Genomic DNA, 19,238 nt, shown 5'->3' with positions numbered 1-19,238 from the left:
TTTGTTTTGTTTTTTGTCAACCAGACACAAGCCTAGCCACATGCCTCCATGATATTGGCCTGTAGGCAAGTCTGTGAGGTATCGTCTTGATTAATGATTGATGTGGCAACCCCCAGAATACTGCTGAGCAAGCCATGGAGAGCAAGTCAGCAAGCAGCACCCTCCATACAGAATCTCTGCTTCAGTTCCTGCCTCCAGGTTCCTGCTTGAGTTCCTGCTCTGGCTTCCCTCCATGGTGGAGTGAGACCTGAGAATTACAAGCTGGAAAAAACTCTTTCCTCCCTGAGTTGCTTTTGGCCATAGTGTTTCACCACAGCAATGGAAATCTAACTAGGACATGGACAATAGGTGATTCAGCCCTGGTCCACCAAAGGCTACCAGCAAGGCCAGCCGATAGTAGTCTAGCCTATCAGAGAAAGGGCCTGGAGAGGTTGCTCAGTAGGTAGGCATACTTGCTTTGAGATCATGAGGACTGAGTTCAAATCCCCAACACCCAAATAAGAAGTTGGTCTTGGTTGTATATGCCCGTAACCCCAGTGCTCAGGGAGCACGGAGACAGGCAGATCCCATCACACTAACCAGAAAGCTTAGACAAAACGGTGAGCTGCTAGTTTGGCAAGAAACCCTGGCTGGAGGCAGTAAGATTGAAAACAATAGAGGCAGATATCTGTCTTAGGTTTCTATTGCTGTGAACAGACGCCATGGCCAAAGCAACTCTTTTTTTTTTTTTTTTTTTTTTGGTTTTTCGAGACAGGGTTTCTCTTTATAGCTCTGGCTGTCCTGGAGCTCACTTTGTAGACCAGGCTGGCCTCGAACTCAGAAATCCGCCTGCCTCTGCCTCCCAAGTGCTGGGATTAAAGGCGTGCGCCACCACGCCCGGCTCAAAGCAACTCTTATAAGACAACATTTAATTGAGGCTAGCTTACAGGTACAGAGGTTCAGTCCATTATCATCAAGGTGGGAGCATGACAGGGTTCAGGCAGACATGGTGCAGGAGGAGTTTAGAGTTCTACCTCTTCATCTGAAGGCTGCTAGAAGACTGGCTCCCACATGGTTAGGAGAAGGGTCTCATTTATTACCCACACCCACAGTGACACACTTTCTCCAACAAGGCCACACCCACTCCAACAAGGCCACACCCACTCTGACAAGGCCACACCTTCTAATAGAGCCCCTCCTTAAGTCAATCATAATCAAACTACCAGACTTTTTACGGTATCCTTTAAATGCACACAAATGGGCATGGGTCTCTGCATGTTCAAATGCTCACAGCACACAGTTGTGGCTCAGTGCTTGAATGAGGCCTTGAGTCTGAACCCCAGGGCTATAGGGAAAAAAATAGAAGAAAAAATGAAAAGTTAAACAATGTAGATATAATGTAAGGTTTTTGTTTTCACATGATTGGAATGGGGAAGAGGGCAGTCACAGCCAGATGCAGGATAATGACACAACATCTAAACCGGTGTGCCTCATTGTGTCTCTCCTACTTCATTAACTAACCCCTGGGACCTCTGGGTGCCCACTACCTGGAATTCACTGGCAGCCTCTTCCCTTTCACCCCTTTTCTCTGTTTTTGTTGTTGTTGCTGCTGCTGTTTTTGTTTTTCGAGACAGTGTTTCTCTGTGTAGCCCTGGCTGTCCTGGAACTCATCTGTAGACCAGGCTGGCCTCGAACTCAGAAATTCGCCTGCCTCTGCCTCCCAAGTGCTGGGATTAAAGGCGTGCACCACCACGCCCAGCCCTTTTCTCTGTTTTTTTTTTTTTAAATATCAATTTTGAAATGAATAATTAAAATATGTTTTTGTTAATTCTTTGGGTATTGTACACACGAACACCGTGTGCTTTGATCCTATTCATCCCTAAGTTCACCCCTCCAGATCCGCTCCTACACCTTCAACTTTCTTTTCTCTCTTTTCTTCTATAACTCAACTGTCATGGCTGGTCTTATGTCAACTTGACCCAGCTAGAGTCATCTGAAAGCAGGTAATCTCAATTGAGAAATACTCCCATAAGATCCAGCTGTAGGGCATTTTCTTAGTGATGGATGGGGGTGGGCCCAGCCCATTGTGGGTGGGGCCATCCCTGAGCTGATGGTCCTAAATTTATAAGAAAGCAGGCTGAGCAAACCATGGGGAGCAAGCCAGTAAGCAGCATCCTTCCATGGCCTCAGCATCAGCTCCTGCTTCCTGTCGTGACTTCCTCCAATGATGAAAAGCAATATGGAAGTGTAAGCTGAAATAACCCCTTTCCTCCCCAAAGTTTGATTATGGTGTTTCAGCACAGCAACAGGAATCCTAAGACACTCACCTAATTCACTTAGTGCTCCACCTGTAAGATTGAATGTGGGACTAGCAGCCCATGCAGAGAGGTTGAACTAAAAAGGGCCACACTCCTGAAGAAAAGTGACTCTCCCTTCCCCAGTGGTCATCAGTGGTGGTCCACAGCCCCTCAGTCACAGGTAGGAGCTTGTGAGTCCCCGCCCCCTTCCTTCTCTACTCTGAACTCCTGACTGGCTAGGTCTTGTGCAGGAAAAATGGGAAGGGCACAATTTCCTCTGTGACAGTGACTCATCTTCTCCAGGTGCAGGGTAGCCGCTCATGCTCCACCCAGTACAGATGTGACAATCCAGTCCCCTTGGCCAAAAGGGTCAGATAAAGTTCACCCTGGCAGGGCATTTGGGAGGCTCTGGGGAGAGGAAGGGGTGACTCCATTCTCCTGGATGGACAAGGGTCTTCCAGAGTGTTTGAGTGGCAGCTGTTGTGGGCGGGGAGTGATTGATACCTGTGAACACTTTCTGTCACATGCAATGATCCTTAAGAGGCTTTGTTTGTCCCCAGCAGCCACTCAGGCTAGTAGAAGCTCAGGATGAGGTCCAGCCTTAGTTGCATCTTTGCAATGGGGGGCTCCCTGGATGGACCTCAGTCCTCTGTAGCCATACGGTAAATCTCATGCTCCTGGTGGCTCCCACAGTGTCCCCTCGTAGGGCTGTCTTCTTTGCTTTCCACATCCTGTTGACCAGTTGGCCCTTGACCTGTGGACACTGTCCTAAACCTACTGGATTTGATCCAGCTCTTTAAAGCTCCCAAGCCACCTCAGGCGTGAGTGATGTGTCCAACATGTCGATGCCCCTCCCCCACCCTCCTTCCTGCTAGGATAGGAAACAGATTTGCATAAATACTCTGGGGGCACACTGATAGTCCACCTGTTGGTACCCTAAGTGGGCGGTGTCCTTCCTGTCCTCCCGATGCTGCTCAGAACCAGACTCTTCTGGCTGTGGTGTCCCCAGGATGCCGTAAGCAATAAGGACAAGAATGGAGGAGCTGGCCCTCAGGAGGACATGGGAGGCTGGGTGTAAACCCTCTGGAGGGAGCTTTGCCCAAAGGAGGGTGTAGCCCGCCAAGTGACCCCAGGACAACCTCTTAGCCGGATCCCCTGAGCCTTTGCACGTATCCAGCGTCACTTGTACCCTCCCCCATACTATTTCTACATAGAAACCACCCTCGTTCTCCACATTCCAGTGCAGAGGCCTGCCTGCCCCCGAAAGGGAGGTGGTAGCATTAGTCCCACAGGAAGCTGTCCCCGACACTTCTCCTCAGAGGGAGCATTCCTCGGGGCCCCTGGGGATCTGGCCCTGGACTTCCCAGGCAGACTCAGCAGTGACTCTGTCTCCTTACGTGACTGCCTGAGGGTGTACAGGCCCCCCTGAATGTGGGTGTGCGCCTGGGGACTGAGTGAGAAGTGAAGCCTGTGTGGACTTGTCTTCTGGAACGAGCCGGCAGGCAGAGACGTCAAAGCCACGCCACTGAACAATGCTGCTTTTTTTAGCCTGGCAACCATCGCCTGGCAGACACTGGGAGAGGCAAGCGAGGTGCTCGCTCGGCCCTGTGGTTGAACGGACCCCCACTTAGAGTCTGGGACCCAGCGTAGGTGGGTTGGGGACAGAGGAGAGCTGCTTCCAAGATGCCCATTCTCTAGCCCGGAAGTCATCTCAGAATTGTAGTGTCAATGACATTTGCTGACTCTGTGGAGATGTAAAAGGTGAGCCTGCGGAGCAGACACCTGGCTCACAGAGTAGCTTGGTCCCCTAAAGATGTGAACAGGGTGTTACTCGGAGCCAGAAATGATGGGACTTATGGAAAAGTCCCCAGGGCTTCTTATACTGCAGATGGCTCCTTACCTGAGACACCTCCATCTGGAGTAAACAAGCTGATGGGAGTGTGTGTGTGTGTGTGTGTGTGCGCGCGCGCGCGCGTGCACACGTGCGAATGTGCATTGGGGGTGGGCATGGGGGATGGATTACATGAGTGATACAGCAAAGCCAAATGAGGCTCAGTTAGCACTTATATCACAATGTCACCAGCTTGTAACTCTCCTCCCCATCACTGTGTTGCTAGGCCCCTGGGGCTGGGGCTTAGCTGTGTGCCTGTGTGCTTTGTTCCCTGGACGGAGGACCTGGCCAGGCACACTCTGCTGCAGCAAGGCAGGGCCACTAGGACAGGCTGTTGAGTGAGCACCCTCAAACCCCCGCTTTCCCATGGCCTCTGAGCTCTCAGGGAGGCAGTGACAGGGCAAATTCCAAAGCTAGGTGCTTGGGAGCTTTCAAGACTCGGGGAACAGGACTCTAGTTTTCCCTGGAGCTGAGGTGCTCCAAGAGCTTCGGTCCAAGGGGACATGTGCTGATGAGGGCCTCACTCAGCTGTCTGAGTTAGAAGGGGCACCCGTGACATTGGCCAATGCAAAGGCTTAGGATCTGTGTTTCTGTTGCCCCATGCCACGGTTTCTCCTCTGACGAACACAGATGAATCATAGCCTCTCCATCTGGTTGTTTCCAAGGGCTTCCCTAACTAGCTCAGGCTAGCCTGGGTAAGGACCCTGGGCTCTGATTTGGGCTCCCTGGAGTGTCCTGGGAAGGTCAGACTGGTCTCCATAAGAAAGTCTTGCATTCCTTGCTCTAGTAAGGGGCTGCCTACGTAGATCCCAGCACTCTACAGACTTGCTTATGCATAGCTTCTACTGCCCAGGGCTTTGGCTGTGTTTATTGAGTTCTGCACCTGGCCCCGCAGGGCAAGGAAGGTGCTGAACAGGCAGTCCCAGACAGGCCCGTCAGGAAGAATGTGGTGTGGCCACATAGCTGTTCCCCTGGCTCAGTGGCCATGAATAGTTCTGGACATCACACTTTTAGGCCAGCTGTAAAGGCCCACTCCCTTGGCACCAGAAGTCACAGCTTTGGCAGGGACTGGAGAGTGGCTTGGCCAGTATGTCTATAGTATGCCTGGCCTACCCCAACCTGTCTTGTGCTTATAGCAGCCTGCAGCTGCCAGCCATAGTCCCTGAGAATCAACCCACTGACAACTCCAGGCAGTGACTGGCTCTGTCCAGGGTACGTGCATGTGTGTGTGTGTGTGTGCGTGCGTGCGTGCGTGAGTGTGTGCTTGCATACATATGCAAACATGTACCTGTGCATGTAGTATGCCTATGGCATGAGGGATATATGTGATGCTGTGTTTATACGGTATATAGGAGTGTGTGTATGTATGAGTCTGTATGTATTAGCGTGTATAAAAGGTGCTATAACACAGTTGTGAGTAAATCAGTGGGGGATGTGGAACTTGGTGTGAATATGTAAACATATGTACATATGTAAACATATGTATATGCATTTAAGTGTGCGGGGTGTGTGTGTGTGTAACATATATACAAGTATGTCTGGGCCGGGTCATGTCCCTGACAATGTTCATCAGAGTGTGCTAGGGATATGCTTGGGAGTATGTGGGGTATGTGTATAATTTGTGCATCTGGCATGGTGCCCATAGCTCTGCTTCTTCCTCACATACTACATGCTATGTCCTGTCCCATGGATGGGGAACCCCAGGACCCCTGAGCTCCCCAGGCAGCCCCAGGTGGAGAGTTTAGATAGCAACTCTCTCGATGAGGTTCCATCTTGTTTGGGGGTGCAAAGGTCAATGGTGAGAGTTGTCATACTGCTTGCTATTCGTCAGCACTAGCATTTCCAGAATGACCAGCCCAGGGCCACTTGGAGCGGCTCAGGAAACGAAAGGCCATAGTCCCTGAGATTTGCTCAACCTTTTCAATTCATTCAATTTCATGATTGGAGGTGGGTCAAATATACATGGTGTGTGTTTTGAAACAAAACCTGGAGATCTGCTCTCAGTCATACAGCCAACCTGGAGCAGGTACAGAACCTAGTAGAGGACTTACCTGATGCAGTGACTTAGACTGTGAGGAAGTGGAAGCCAGGGGTCTGAGCAGTGCTCCCAGTATGTAACTGGGCGCCTGAGGCAGGAACAGGAAGAGGCAGAAGCCTTGAAAAGGAGGGAGGCCAAGCAACAGTGGCTTGAATCCTCAGCATCCCAGTGAAGCTGACCTCGGGAGAAGAAACATGGCCAGATTCTATGATTCCATCTAGGTGAGGGTGCGTGGGCATGGGCAGAGCTGGGCAGAGCTGGACAGAGCTGGATAGAGCTAGGCAGAGCTCTAGCATCACCCAGGTCAGGGAGATGGCTGTCAGCTGGCCAGTCGTGGTGCAGACCCAAGAGCCCTGCCACAGAGCAAGGGAGAAAAGGCAAGGGAGCATGTGAGTGAGGCCTCCCTGGAAGACTCCATCAGGGAGGAGGGGATGCTGGCTTTCTAGCAGCTTAAAAGGCAGATTCAGAGAAAGTAAGAGCTGCTTTGACAAGACCACATTTTTTTCACAGGACTCTTCGGGAAGAATGAGAAAAGATAAGACCTTGGCACTGAGAAGATGTGGTGCAATTCAGCGGCTGGGTCTGTTAGAGAGCCGTGAGCACTGCCAGGCCTGGACAATCTAAGTACAGGCCAACGTGAAGGAATGCTAGAACTAACAGAAGCCCCAGCTCCACAAATGTACAAACCAAGCCATCTCAGGGCCCCTGAGGCCCTGATGTCTTGCTATGGGCTTTTAGCCAATCATGAAGCACCTGCCTCCCAAGTGCTGAAGAAATCAAGTAGTCCTTTCTTTCTGGCTACCCGTGTCCCTGGGTTGCCCAGGTCTTTCATGTGGATGCAAACAGGAGGCAGGTATATAATCATAGGCCCTGCTGTGTTCTCTTGGGGGAGCATCTAGGGTGTCATGTTAGCAATGACAGGATAGTGTTCCTTGTACAAGGCTGAGCCTGAAGCTGCTTTCTCTTGTCACCCTCAGAGCCATTGGTACGGCGGGCCACCAGTTGCTATAGCTATTGGTAGTACTGGTTTGTGGTTGCCTGTGGGTCCAGCTGGCTGGACCTGGTCCACACTCTCAGTGAGCTCAGTCCTCAGAGCCAGGCTGTGGGTGGGCAGTCTTGGGAACCCCCCACCCAGGGCAGAGCCAATAGCTCTCCACTCTCTCTTTTGAGTGTGAGTGATGAGTGGGTCCTGAGAAAGGTTAGTGAGTTGTTTGCTTCTGAAATGTCTACCATACTCCTGAGGGCAGGATCACTCCTAGGTCACTGATAGGCTCCTAGAGCCAGTATCTCTGCAACTGCGGTGGGGCTCATGGGATTCTTCTAATGGCCATTGTTTATGCTGAGGCTGATGTACTCATTCATTCATTCATTCATTCATTCATCCGCCCATCCCAATGTGACGATTAGCGATAACTATCAATGTGTTACAGTCTAGAGTAATTTAGGAAGAGAGTCTCAGTAGAGGGCTGTCTAGATCGGGTTGACCTGGGGGCATGTCTATAAGGGCATGTCTTGATTACATTAATTGAGCCTAAAAGTGGGTGGCACTATTCCCTGGGTTTGTGTCCTGGACTATATAAAACAAGAGAAAGTGAGTCAGATGGAGGTATGCATTCTCTGCCCTTGATAGCTGCTTCCAGGTCCTGCTGTCTTGAATTCCCTGCTGTGATGGACCAAATCCTGGAACTGTGACCTTCCTCCCCTAAGTTGCTTTTGTCAGGGTGGCTTTTTTCTTGTCTCTCTTTTTCTTTCTTTCTTTCTTTCTTTCTTTCTTTCTTTCTTTCTTTCTTTCTTTCTTTCCTTCTTTGTTTCTTCCTTTGCTTCTCTCTCTCTCTCTCTCTCTCTCTCTCTCTCTCTCTCTCTCTCAATTTCAGCAACAGAAAAGAAACTAGAACACCATCTATCTACCTAACCCAGTTGGTGGCAGGAGAACTGTACCTGGCCCCAGGGTCCTAAAGAGAGAGCTCAGGTAAGCTGCTGCAGAGTCCAGGAGAGGGTGACAGTGAGTGACTGGCAGAACCAGAAGCATTATAGCTATGGTCAGGAGGACCCCTGGAGGTGACAAGTGGACAGAGGGAGCCCTGGGATGGAGCAGGTGTGTATGACAGGGCAAGGAGGACAGTTAGGGTCAAGGAAGTGATAGGGCACGAAGAGCCAGGAGGTAGACGGGGCCAAGTGGGTCTCATGTGGCCCCAGGATCCAGGCACATCTTGACTCTGCCTGCCACGAGGAACCCATACTCTTCAGAGCTTCTGACCTGTAGGATCTATCCATCCAAGTGGTTTGGAGTCATGCCCTTCTCCATGGTGACCTTCACCTACCCCCTTTCTCCTGCCCAAAGATGCCCTGTGTCTTCACCTTCTGGATCAGTGACCAAGGGCTACTACCATAGCAACCAGGGATACTCCCCCCCCCCCATCTCTCTCTTCCTTCTCTCCCTTTCCTGAGTCTTGAGTAAGCTTGTCCCATGTTAATCCTTTCTCTCCCTCCCCTTTAACCTCCCTTCTTCTCTCCCCCTTTTACCCCTCTTCCTTCCCACCCCACTTATAGCAATGTTACCCCCATCAAGGTTCTGGCCCTGCCTGTCTTCCCAACTCTCCTTTCCTGGGGATCTCTAGGCCATTTCTGCTCCATGGTGGGCACAGGTCACATTTACACATTCACTCTCCACTCTCACAAGTGAGGGAAGAAAAGCCAGTGCTGTAGCTCCAGGACACCTGGTTCCAACCTCCTCTCAGCCTCCTGTTACCTCCTTCCATGAGCAGGATCAGCTCCTTGCTGATCCTTGAGACCCAAGAGCTGCTGAGACTTATGATGTCACCCCAGGTAGTGGAGGTGGCACCATCTGTCCTTAGCTGGTGTACTGGCTGGTCTTGTGTGTCAACTTGACACAGGCTACAGTTACCACAGAGACAGGAGCTTCAGTTGAGGAAATGCCTCCATGAGATCCAGCTGTGGGACATTTTCTCAATTAGTGATCAAGGGAGGAGGGCCCATGGTGGGTGGTGCCAGCCCTGGGCTGATAGTCTTGGTTCTATAAGAGAGCAGGCTGAGCAAGGCAGGGGAAGCAAGCCAGTAAGGAACGTCCCTCCATGGCCTCTGCATCAGCTCCTGCTTCCTGACCTGCTTGAGTTCCAGTCCTGACTTCCTTGGTGATCAACAGCAATGTGGAAATGTAAGCTGAATAAACCCTTTCCTCCCCAACTTGCTTCTTGGTCATGATGTTTGTGCAGGAATAGAAACCCTGACTAAAAGATGGGATTGAGAGCTGAGCCTGCAGGAGAGGGGCCATCTCCTCAGACACCAGGCTTGTCATATCTTCCTAACTTCTTTTAAAATCTAGAAGATAATGTGCCATGCCTCCAGCCATATCCTGGAGTTGTCTGTTTCCACCCAGACCTACCTGGACTATAGCTGGTGTTTGGAAATTGTCATCCAAAACAACTACTCCTACCCCATGAAAAGCTGAGTCTCCATTAAGGGAGGAGAGTCAGGAGGGTTGGCCAGGTCTCCTGAATGCATTCTCATTGACCTTAACAATCAGGAGTAGCCTGATGGATGAACGGACATAAAAGAGAAAGCAAGTGCACCCTACAATAGGCTAAAGACCAAAGACACCCCTTCCTCCTTCCATCAGCCCTTCTGTGAAGTCATGAGATCAAGTCCACGTACCCATGGTGATAGCCTGGTTTTCTAGAAGGCTCTCAGACCCAAACCTTGTCTTGGACCCCACAATAACACATATTTTCTCTTCTCTGGCAGTGACCTGTTCTGTGCATCCCCCTAAGTACGTCTCCATAACAACACACTCTTGGAAATCAAAACTCCATTAGAGGTGTTCCGAGGTGGGTGCACTGGAAAGCCTCCACCAGAGTGCCTGCTTCCCGGGGAGCTTGGGCTTGGCAGCTGGGCAGGAAGTTGCACCATCTGCCCCACTAAGTGCTTGGCAGCACACAGTGGGAGGACAGGGTTGTGTGTGACCCAGATCACCTTGAATGGGACTTTAGGAACCCATCCATCGCCTCTTCTCTAAGGACAATAGGGCCTCAGGGGGGCTGGCCCTTGCACCTGGCCAGGGCTGGCTGAGTGATTCTAATGCTCTCTCAGCTGGGGTTTTCCCCAGGGCTCTTACAGCTGCCTGGAGAAACCAGTAGTACCCCACCCACGGGAACTGGTTTTCCTTCATACATAGGGTGGAGGCCAATGTAGCTGGAGGCCCAGTCGAAAGCAGAAACTGAACAGGCTGTACCCAAGAATGCAAATGTCCCCATCCACAGAAAAGGGAAGGGGCACCATCCTCCACTGAAACTGGCAGCTGGCTGTGAGCACAGCTGAGCAAAAGTTCTTCTCCCACCCCCCAGTGTCAACTCTGTCCCACTGTGGGGGAGTGGCAGTAGTCAGGGAGGCGTCTCTGGTTAATGGTGCCAGTGCTGCTCTGCCTTCGTCATGGACATCCTGTCACAGGGATCCAGTTTGTCACCCCCCAATTCTACCAGAGTGCTGCCATACCTTCATGGTCAGCACGCTGTGCCCAACCGGCTTGGTCTCTCTCCTGGCCATCGGGATATGCTAGAAGCTCGGGTCCTGCCCAAGGCAGGGCTGGGGAGGAGGAGCCCAGCCCCACAGAGGAGCACTGAGCTCTGCAGGTAGCTGTGTGCTTACCCAGGATAACATGAGGCCCTCCCCCTGAAGGTGGGAGCCTGGCCAATGAGAGAAACCTAGTCACACGGCCTCTCCGGGGACTGTCTACCTGGAAGGCCATTCCCACCAACCCACACATAGTCAGGCTGACACTTAGCAGGAAGTATCTCAATTCTCAGGGCTTCCTGCTGTAAAGTAACTCTAGTCCTTGGAGTTAAGCTCATGGGTTTACCAACAAAGACTCAGCAGGAAACTTCTGATAGGACCATGTCATGGAAAGGTCCAGAAGGAAGGTTCGACTTGGCAGCTCACAACTGGGGCCACTGTGGGCCACTTAGAGCCCAGTAGGTCAGGCTGAGACACCTTTTAGTTCTTTTCTGCCTGGATTTCCTGCAGGCAGCAGAAGGGATGACTTCCAAGCACAGCATATGGGTCTGTGGCCAGAAGGTCTAAGCTATGACCTTAGGTATCTGTTTTCTCAATAGATTACCATTGTAAGGATGGAGAGATGGCTTGGTTACTAAAGCATCTGCCACCCAGGCTCACAGGCTGCCTGCCTAGCCTTATCAGCAAGCTCTAGGTTCAACAGGAGATTCTAGCTCTCACAGTAAGGCTTTGATGGAGGAAGCCTCCAGTGTTGACCCCTGTCCTCTGCATGCATGCTCATAGGTCACAAATACACACAATTTATCGTTTTAATAATTTCTTTTCATTTTATGTGCACTGGTGTTTTGTCTGTGTGAGGTTGTTGGATCCTCTGCAACCGGAGCTACAGACAGTTGTGAGCTGCAGTGCAGGTTCTGGGAATTGAACCCAGGTCCTCTGGAAGAACATCCAGTGCTCTTAGCCCCTCAGCCATCTCTCCAGGCCCATTTGAATCATTTCTTAGGGGTGGGACTGAACGTGCTCCCTATTGGGCAGTGGTCCCTGCCATCAACTTCCCATTGGTCCACACTCACACTTAATCTAACTAAACCATAATCCCTCAGGTCCCCCTCCATCCTTCGTACCCACCGTTCTGTGTTCTGTCTACAAATCTGACTCTAGAGACTTTGAGACAAGGCCTCATGTACCCCCAGACTGTCCAACACTGTATAGGTGAAGTTGACCTTGAACTCCTGACCCTCCTGTGACCTCACTGGTGCTGGGGTAAGAGACTTACAGGACCACACTGTCTTCTATATAGACTAGAGCATTTCCAACATCTTTCACTGGAGGTTTCCTCCTGTGGTGTCAGGCTTTAAGATCCCTCGCCTTTTGGGGACAGGCAGTACTAGGTTGCATGTGTCTTCTCACCTGGCGATGGGTACTGTTAACTGCTTCTGGTTTTGTGTGACTCCCGTGAATAACTCAGCAGTAAACATTATTATGTGCACAGATTCATTGTTAAGTTCTGCTCTCAATTCTTTTGGGAAGAAGTGAAATTGCTAAGTCAAACGGACTGTATTTAACTAAATGAGGAATTGCCACTCTTAAATTTTGTTTATGGTTTGGGGTTTCTCTGGATGTTTCCCTAATATTTTGGGGAATATATTTCCCCAATTTTTGAAAAAAAAAAAAAAACAAGACAAAACCAACTCCGTGTTGTGTGTCTTCTTTTTCTTAGGGCATATTGGTGTGACTTGCGTTGCTTGGCTCGCTGGGGTAGGTACATAGTGTTCCTGATTGGTTAGAGTTGACAACGCTATAAGAAAAATAGTGAGTTTTATAATTCTCTACAGACAATGCACCCTCTTATGCTTGCCAGTGAGTGGACTCAGTGTGCACTGCCCACCCACCCTGTGCTGGGCTCTGAGGCTAGTGTAGCCACAAAGTTACAAATGGCTCCAGGCCCTGGTGATTCTACAAGTGATTCCTCCCACATCCCTAGGGGCACCAGCCTTGCTGTGTAGTTGGCTATGAATCATCAACAGGAAAGATGATTTCCAGACCTCAGCTTTGGAAGTGCTCAGAACAATGATGCTCAAATCAGCATTAGAAGCACAAGAAGAGAAGTTGGGTGCATCTTAGTGGATAGAGTTCTCACCCAGCATGCATGAAATCACGGTTTGATCCCTGGCATGTAATAAGCCAGGCATGGTGGCACCTACCTGTAATCCCAGTTCTTGGGAGATGGAGGCAGGAGGGTCAGAAGCTTGAGGTAATCCTTGACTACGTAGTAAATTTCAGACCACTCTGGGCTACAAGAGGGAAAAGAAAGAAAGAAATTAGAGAGAGGGCTTGCTTCTCTTGGAAGAATGGTTGCCTAGAACACAGGAAGTCCTGTGTTCAATCCTCAACACATATAGATGAGGCTTGATGTGACATGCCAGTAGTCCTAGTATTCAGGGGACAGAGGCAGGAGAACCAGGAGTTCACAGAGCAAAGGGACGAGAGGTGGGTCCAAAAGGGTGTCTGACAGTTGGAACTAAGGGAGATGACCTTGACTATTCTCACAATCTATTCCAACCATTTGTGCATCCTGCTGAGGTGGATCACATGCTTATCATAGGCACAGCAGACTTGACTGTGAACACCAAAGCCATAAGCATGCTAGAAGACTAGGGTCATTTCCTTAGCTACCTAGTGGGATCAAAGCCAGCCTAGACTCCATAAGTCACTGTCTTGAAAAACCAAACCAAACCAAACCAAACCAAACCAAACCAAACCAAACCAAACCAAACCAAACCAACAACAACAACAACACCAAACCAACCAACCAAGCCAAAAAAAAAAAAAAAAAAAAAAAAAAGTACTCAGCCCCATTACTGCAGGGATAAAGGGAAAGGCATTTATTTCTCCAGGTTATCGGGGGTAGGGTCTTCACAGCAGGTCTGAGAATTGAGACCAGATTTAGCCAGGGGCTCGGTCTCTGAGAAGTTCCCCTGAGGATATCCACACATACACACTGGATAGATAATGCCCGCAGTGAACCTTCCCTGGGATTGGACAAAGCTGGAAGGAGCTTCAGTGAGCTCTGGGAAGAGTTCAGGCAGCCTTTACAGACGGGCCCTGAAGACTGGAGTTTGTAGTGTTGGGCAGGTTCCAGAAGGCTCTGAATGAAGGAGCTTATCATCAAGCTCGCCCTCCTCTGACCTCCCCACATGTGCATTGTACTCCTCACACAAACATGTCCACAAAATAAAAGAAATAAAAACGTGATTAAAAAAAAAAAAGAAGGCTGATGAGGTGGCTCAGTGATTAACACTGCTCTTCCGAAGGTCCTGAGTTCAAATCCCAGCAACCACACGGAGGCTCACAACCATCTGTAATGAGATCTGACGCCCTCCTCTGGGGTGTCTGAAGACAGTTACAGTGTATTTATATAATAAATAAATAAATCTTAAAAAAATAAAGATCCAGCCAGGTAGCCCACGACTTTAGTCTGAGCACTAGGGAGGCAGAGGCAGATGGATCTCTGTGAGTCAGGAAAAGAAAAACAAAAGTATGACTAGTTAATTTGACATGTGGGTTGTTTGTGTGAGTATGTGTATGTGTGTCGTTTTTGTTTTTATGTTTTTATTTATAGTTTCTATTAATAATAAAATTATTTTTTAAAAGAAAAATTAAATATGAGGTTGTTTCATGTGTAAAACTCAGAGGTTACTGCCAAGCGCTAAGAATAGGTGAAGAATAAGGGGGTACAAAGTATCATGTGGGCACGCCAGGACCCCCTGAGAGGGTGGGAGTCGGTGTCCTGGGCTGTCAGGGCACAGTAAGATCAGAATGTGTTGTAAACATAAGAATTATCTTTTCTCAGAAGCTGCAGGCCAAGCCAGGCATGGTGTCACACGCCTTTGATCCTGCCAGAGGAAGGCACATCTCTGAGTTTAAAGCTAGCCTGGTCTACAGAGAGAGTTCCAGGACAGCCAGGGAGACACCTGTCTTGAAAAGCCGAAAAATTAAATAACCAAAAATATAAAAAATAAAATAAAAAGGATGGGGCTGGAGAGACGGCTCAGTGGTTAAGAGCACCGACTACTCTGAGGTCCTGAGTTCAATTCCCAGCAACCACATGAGGGCTCACAGCCATCTGTAATGAGATCCGATGCCCTCTTCTGCTGTGTCTGAAGACAGTGACAGTGTATCCACATATATGAAATAAATATGGCTGGAGCAAGAGGGGCAGGAAAAAATAAAAAATAAAAGATAAAATAAAAAGAATGAAGCTAGAGACCAGAAGTCCAAAGCCATGGTCCCGGTAGCATCCTGTCTCCTCTGTTCTCTTCCCATCTGCATCTAGCGCTCCCTCTGCTCAACTCTTCCTAGGCTCTTTCTTCTCCCCTTTCATCAGGCCCAACATTACCTTTAGAGCCCAATTCTAGCTCAGGATGCTCAGCTCTAGGCCCTCAGCTGTGACTCATCTGTACACGGCTTTACTCAAGTGGATTTCTGCATGTAGGTCCCTGATGCACAGGGATCTCGATGGAGCGCCACTCAGCCCACTGCAGTGGGAAATCGAGGTCAGAGTGCATCAGTCAGGACGGTGGGATTCAGGACCATGAGTCAGGACTGTGTATAAGCTACCTTTCAATGCAGCAGGCCATGCCCTGCCAAGGTGCCCTAGAGGAGTCATTTGATGCTGATAACAGCCAGAACCAGGCTCCTCTCTGCACCCCTCACACCGGATCGTGAATCAGATTGGGAGAGACCTCTGAGCATGTGAACCTGTGCCCCAAGGGGTGTTCCAGGGACAGTCTCTATCCTACCCTTAGCTTTCCTTACCCAAGGGCCCCACAGATATGACTGTCCCCAAGCTTCAGTCATTCAGATGTGATCAATCCTATGGAAGCATATATGTTCAACAGACCCATCTGCAGACCCAAGGGATTTTCTTGGCAGCCTTTCTTTCTCCTGTGTCCTTCAGCCAGCTTCTCTTTGCCCCACGGACAGACATTGCTGGGTTCCCCAGCCTTGCCCTCTCCCTAGCTGCTTCTTCCTGATTCATTGTGGGTCCCCAAACCCACAAGCTTCCAATCAGGTTTATATCTGGAAGAGTCTGGGATGGGTACAGTACCCCCTACACAGTTAGCAGTTTGTGTATTTATTGGTTATCAGTGAGACCAACCTGGGCCCCAGGACACTGCCATAACTTTGGCTGTCACAATGTGAGGCACTGATACTCCCCAGTAGGTGGATGACACAAGGTTGCTCAGCACCCCAAAGATGCAGGCAGTACCTGACTGTGTGGCCTTAAGAAAAGCCAATCTACACCAAGCCAGCTAAGCTTCTAGCCATCATTAAGGATGGCCTGTGGGGGAGTGGGGCCCTGAAATGATCCAGTCAGCCCCTGAGGCTGCTCTGGTGGTCCTCCCAGAACACAGGTATGTGCCCATTGTCTTTCCTGGCATCTCTCTGAGCTGGTGGCAGCAGTTATGAGCCAGGTCACATGCTCCTCTGTACTTGGGCCATGGTTCTGGGCCCTACTTACTGCCTACTGGAAGTGGCCACCTTCTGGTGCCTGGGGACTTTCTTCTCCTAGGCCTTACATTCATGGTGGCTTCCCCTGTTTCTCACCCAGTGATCTAGCTTCTTAGAGCATCCATGGACTTCTTGGGGTTCACCCTGTCTGATTAAGGTATGTCTAGCACTGGGTTTGGGGAGATGCTCATTGGCCGGAGCCTCGAAGCTGCTCATACAAGGACAGGATGATCTGGGACTGGGACTGTGTAATGGTGAATGCCACACTCCTGTCCTTTCCAGGTGTCTAGGAGAGGCCAATTGGTGGAGGACTCGGGTACCTTCAGGTCCCACCCAGACTTCTGAAACATTGGGACTTTGAAGACTGTGGACAGAGGAACCCAGACTTGTGACCAGCTGAGCCCAGGGTCACCAAACCCCACAGACCCAACAGCCCAGCTAGACCCTAGGATCCCTGGGAGCCAGGCCAGCTCCTCATATCTCTAAGAAGCATGGAAGCTATAGATGAATTCTTTTGTAGACCTTCCTTCCTCTGGAACATTCTGGAAAGTACATCACAGCTACAGAGTTCCCACAGCCTTCATTGGTGTGGACTCTGAGGACAGCATTATGAGAAGTGAACCCTGCTCTCCTTGTTCTAGAAAGTTCTTCCTGTTTCAGAGTTGACACAACCCAGTCCTGTGCCTGTACACAGGCTGTCTTCTTGTCTCCTCCTCCTTCTCCTCCCCCCTCTTCTCCCTCTCCTCCTTCTCCTCCTCCTCCTTCTTCTCCTCTTCTTCTTCCTCCTCTTCTTCCTTCTCCTTCTGCTTTATGGAGACAGGGTTTCTTTGTGTGGCCCTGGCTGTCTTGAAACCCACTCTGTAGACCAGGCTGGCCTCAAACTCGCAGAGATCTGCCTGCCTCTGCCTCCTGAGTGCTGGGATTAAAGGCATGTGCCACCACTGCCTAGTGTTTTTCTCTTTTCTTAAAGTTATTTTGCAAGTGTTTTCCATGCTATTAAGATGTCTGCTCTATCATTAGAAGTGTTATAGATTTTCCAATCCTTTTCTGTTACCCCGAGTCCACAATGGACAGCCTGCACCCTATGGAGAGTGGACCACCATAGCTCATTGCTGTGATCAGAAGGTCCTGGAGGCTGAGGTCCAAAGTCAGTGGGCTGGGTGGCCATACAAGGGCTGGGGGTGGGGGGTCCTCTTCTGCCTATGTATAGTCATCTTCCCATGGGAGAGCTTCACAGGCAAAGGGTGGCATTGACCCCATCAGGAAAACCTACCCTCATGCCCCCATCTACTGCAAACATCTTTCAACCTCCCCTCCCTCAACACCCTTACATTAGAGGTAGGCTCAGCGTAAACTCATTCCACAGCAGGCAATACAGTCCTATCCCTTAGCATGACTTCTGGAAGGAGGTTGCAGTAGTTCTACTTAAAACTTCTTGGTTAGAACTGTGATACCCAGTCACACCTAGTCTGTAACAGCTAGAGAATGTCCCCAGCTAAAATTAGGTGGCTCCACAGCAATATACTCTGATACAGAATCCAGATGGAGCCTGCATAGTGGTAGTGCTGAGCACTTTGAATTCTTGCATTCAGGCGTGCCCAACCTTTGACACTGAGCCCTGATGTCATCATTGTCTATAAAATCCACACCCAGGAACCACACAAGTGAGTTACAAAACACACATCTCACAGTGTCTGACCTAAGTTTATAATATTGTATGGACCCTGACATGTGGCCCATGGATCTATCATTTATAGATCATGCCTTGTGGCCCAAAATGACTGCTGGAGCAGCTGCCATTGTGCCTGCATTCCAGCCCATAGAATCTTTTTCACTGAGTCATGATAAGGAGTGAAAATTGAATGCATTCATCCAGGGCTGGGGTTCTTATTATTAGCAGGAAAGGATGTCAGGGGGGTTCCATACTTTTGGTGACCTCAAGGATATTGCACATAGATGCCAAATAGGGCACCCTCTTATTTTGACATTCACTGTCTAGCTCCCATCTCTGCTACTTAATATTGCAAGCCCCTAAAAGTCACATTGTTCCAGTTCCTCCTGGTGTGCCAACTGCCTCTTCCTCTATACCAGGCATCATCAAAACTTGACGTTCTTTTGCTGAACTGGTGTGAGCTGGGCTGAGTGGTTGGCTTGGGCATCAGGGCCAGCGCCTGTCGCCTGAGCTCAGGGTATCTCCATCCTAAGATAATGCCAGCAACTCCTTGTATCTCCCTGAAGTCTAAGCTGTCTGAGTCTGAGCCCCTTCCTGGGCACGCTTGTCTGAAGGGTTGCATGTTTCTTTCTGACAAAATTCTAAGTGGACAAAAGGTTCTAGGAAACAGCTAGATGTACTTGGAGACATTCTAGAGGCAGTTACTAGGCAAGGCGAGTCTTGAGTTGAGAGATACTCTGTTCTCTACAGCACTGACAGACAGCCATGGTGATGATAAGAAATGAGAATGAGGTACAATCCTTAGCTGCATCTTTGAGACTAGAGGTGCCTTACTTCCTACTACAATTCTCTCAGATCACCTCTGCAGGTACAGCAGGCATGAGAAGGAGGCTGATTTTTCTCTACCCAGGCCTGGGTGGTGATTGGCTGGAAACAAGATGAGGAGGTGGTTCCAGACCTAGGACAGCTGCAGCTTTGTCTATCCTCTTACTAGTGGGCATATACATTTCAGATGCATGGACCGGCGGAGGGTGGCCAGTAGCTTCTGTTTCAAAGGAGCCAGTTTATGTATTGAAACTTTATAAGTTGTGGGAACATTGCTCCTAAAATGGGCTTCTCCATAGCCAGAGGAAGGCAGGGGTGTTCCCAAGACTCTTCACCAGTACATGTGGGAGTAGTGCAGGCCATGTGCAGAGGCACATGAAGTTATGCAGAGAAGGAACGTTCTGGTTACAGACTGACCACGCCCAAGTGCTCACCGGAGTCAGTGACAAGATGAGAAAGATGCCCCTGTCCTTTCCGCTCTATTGAAGAGCAGTG

At 49.8% G+C, this 19,238-nt stretch overlaps 1 long non-coding RNA gene across 2 annotated transcripts in view; it reads right to left on the bottom strand.

Moving 5' to 3' along the window:
• Nucleotides 1-1,020: 1,020 nt before the first annotated feature.
• The window catches only part of LOC147000454 (uncharacterized), a 31,227-nt gene continuing 13,009 nt past the window's right edge, over nucleotides 1,021-19,238 (bottom strand). The window contains exons 2-4 of one of the 2 annotated variants that reach the window (XR_015045837.1): nucleotides 12,937-13,026; nucleotides 6,219-6,384; nucleotides 1,021-1,324 (exon numbers count right to left, since the gene is read on the bottom strand). This is a non-coding gene — a long non-coding RNA (uncharacterized LOC147000454). The remainder of the gene's footprint in view (nucleotides 1,325-6,218; nucleotides 6,385-12,936; nucleotides 13,027-19,238) is intronic. The other variant, XR_015045838.1, reaches the window with a different exon arrangement.

Source organism: Mus caroli, unplaced genomic scaffold (assembly GCF_978045245.1).
Source record: "Mus caroli unplaced genomic scaffold, Mus_caroli_1 scaffold_18, whole genome shotgun sequence".
In the NCBI taxonomy this organism is placed as follows: domain Eukaryota; kingdom Metazoa; phylum Chordata; class Mammalia; order Rodentia; family Muridae; genus Mus; species Mus caroli.
The sequence above is the reverse complement of the archived record's forward strand: the minus strand, read 5'-3'. Positions and strand labels throughout refer to the sequence as shown.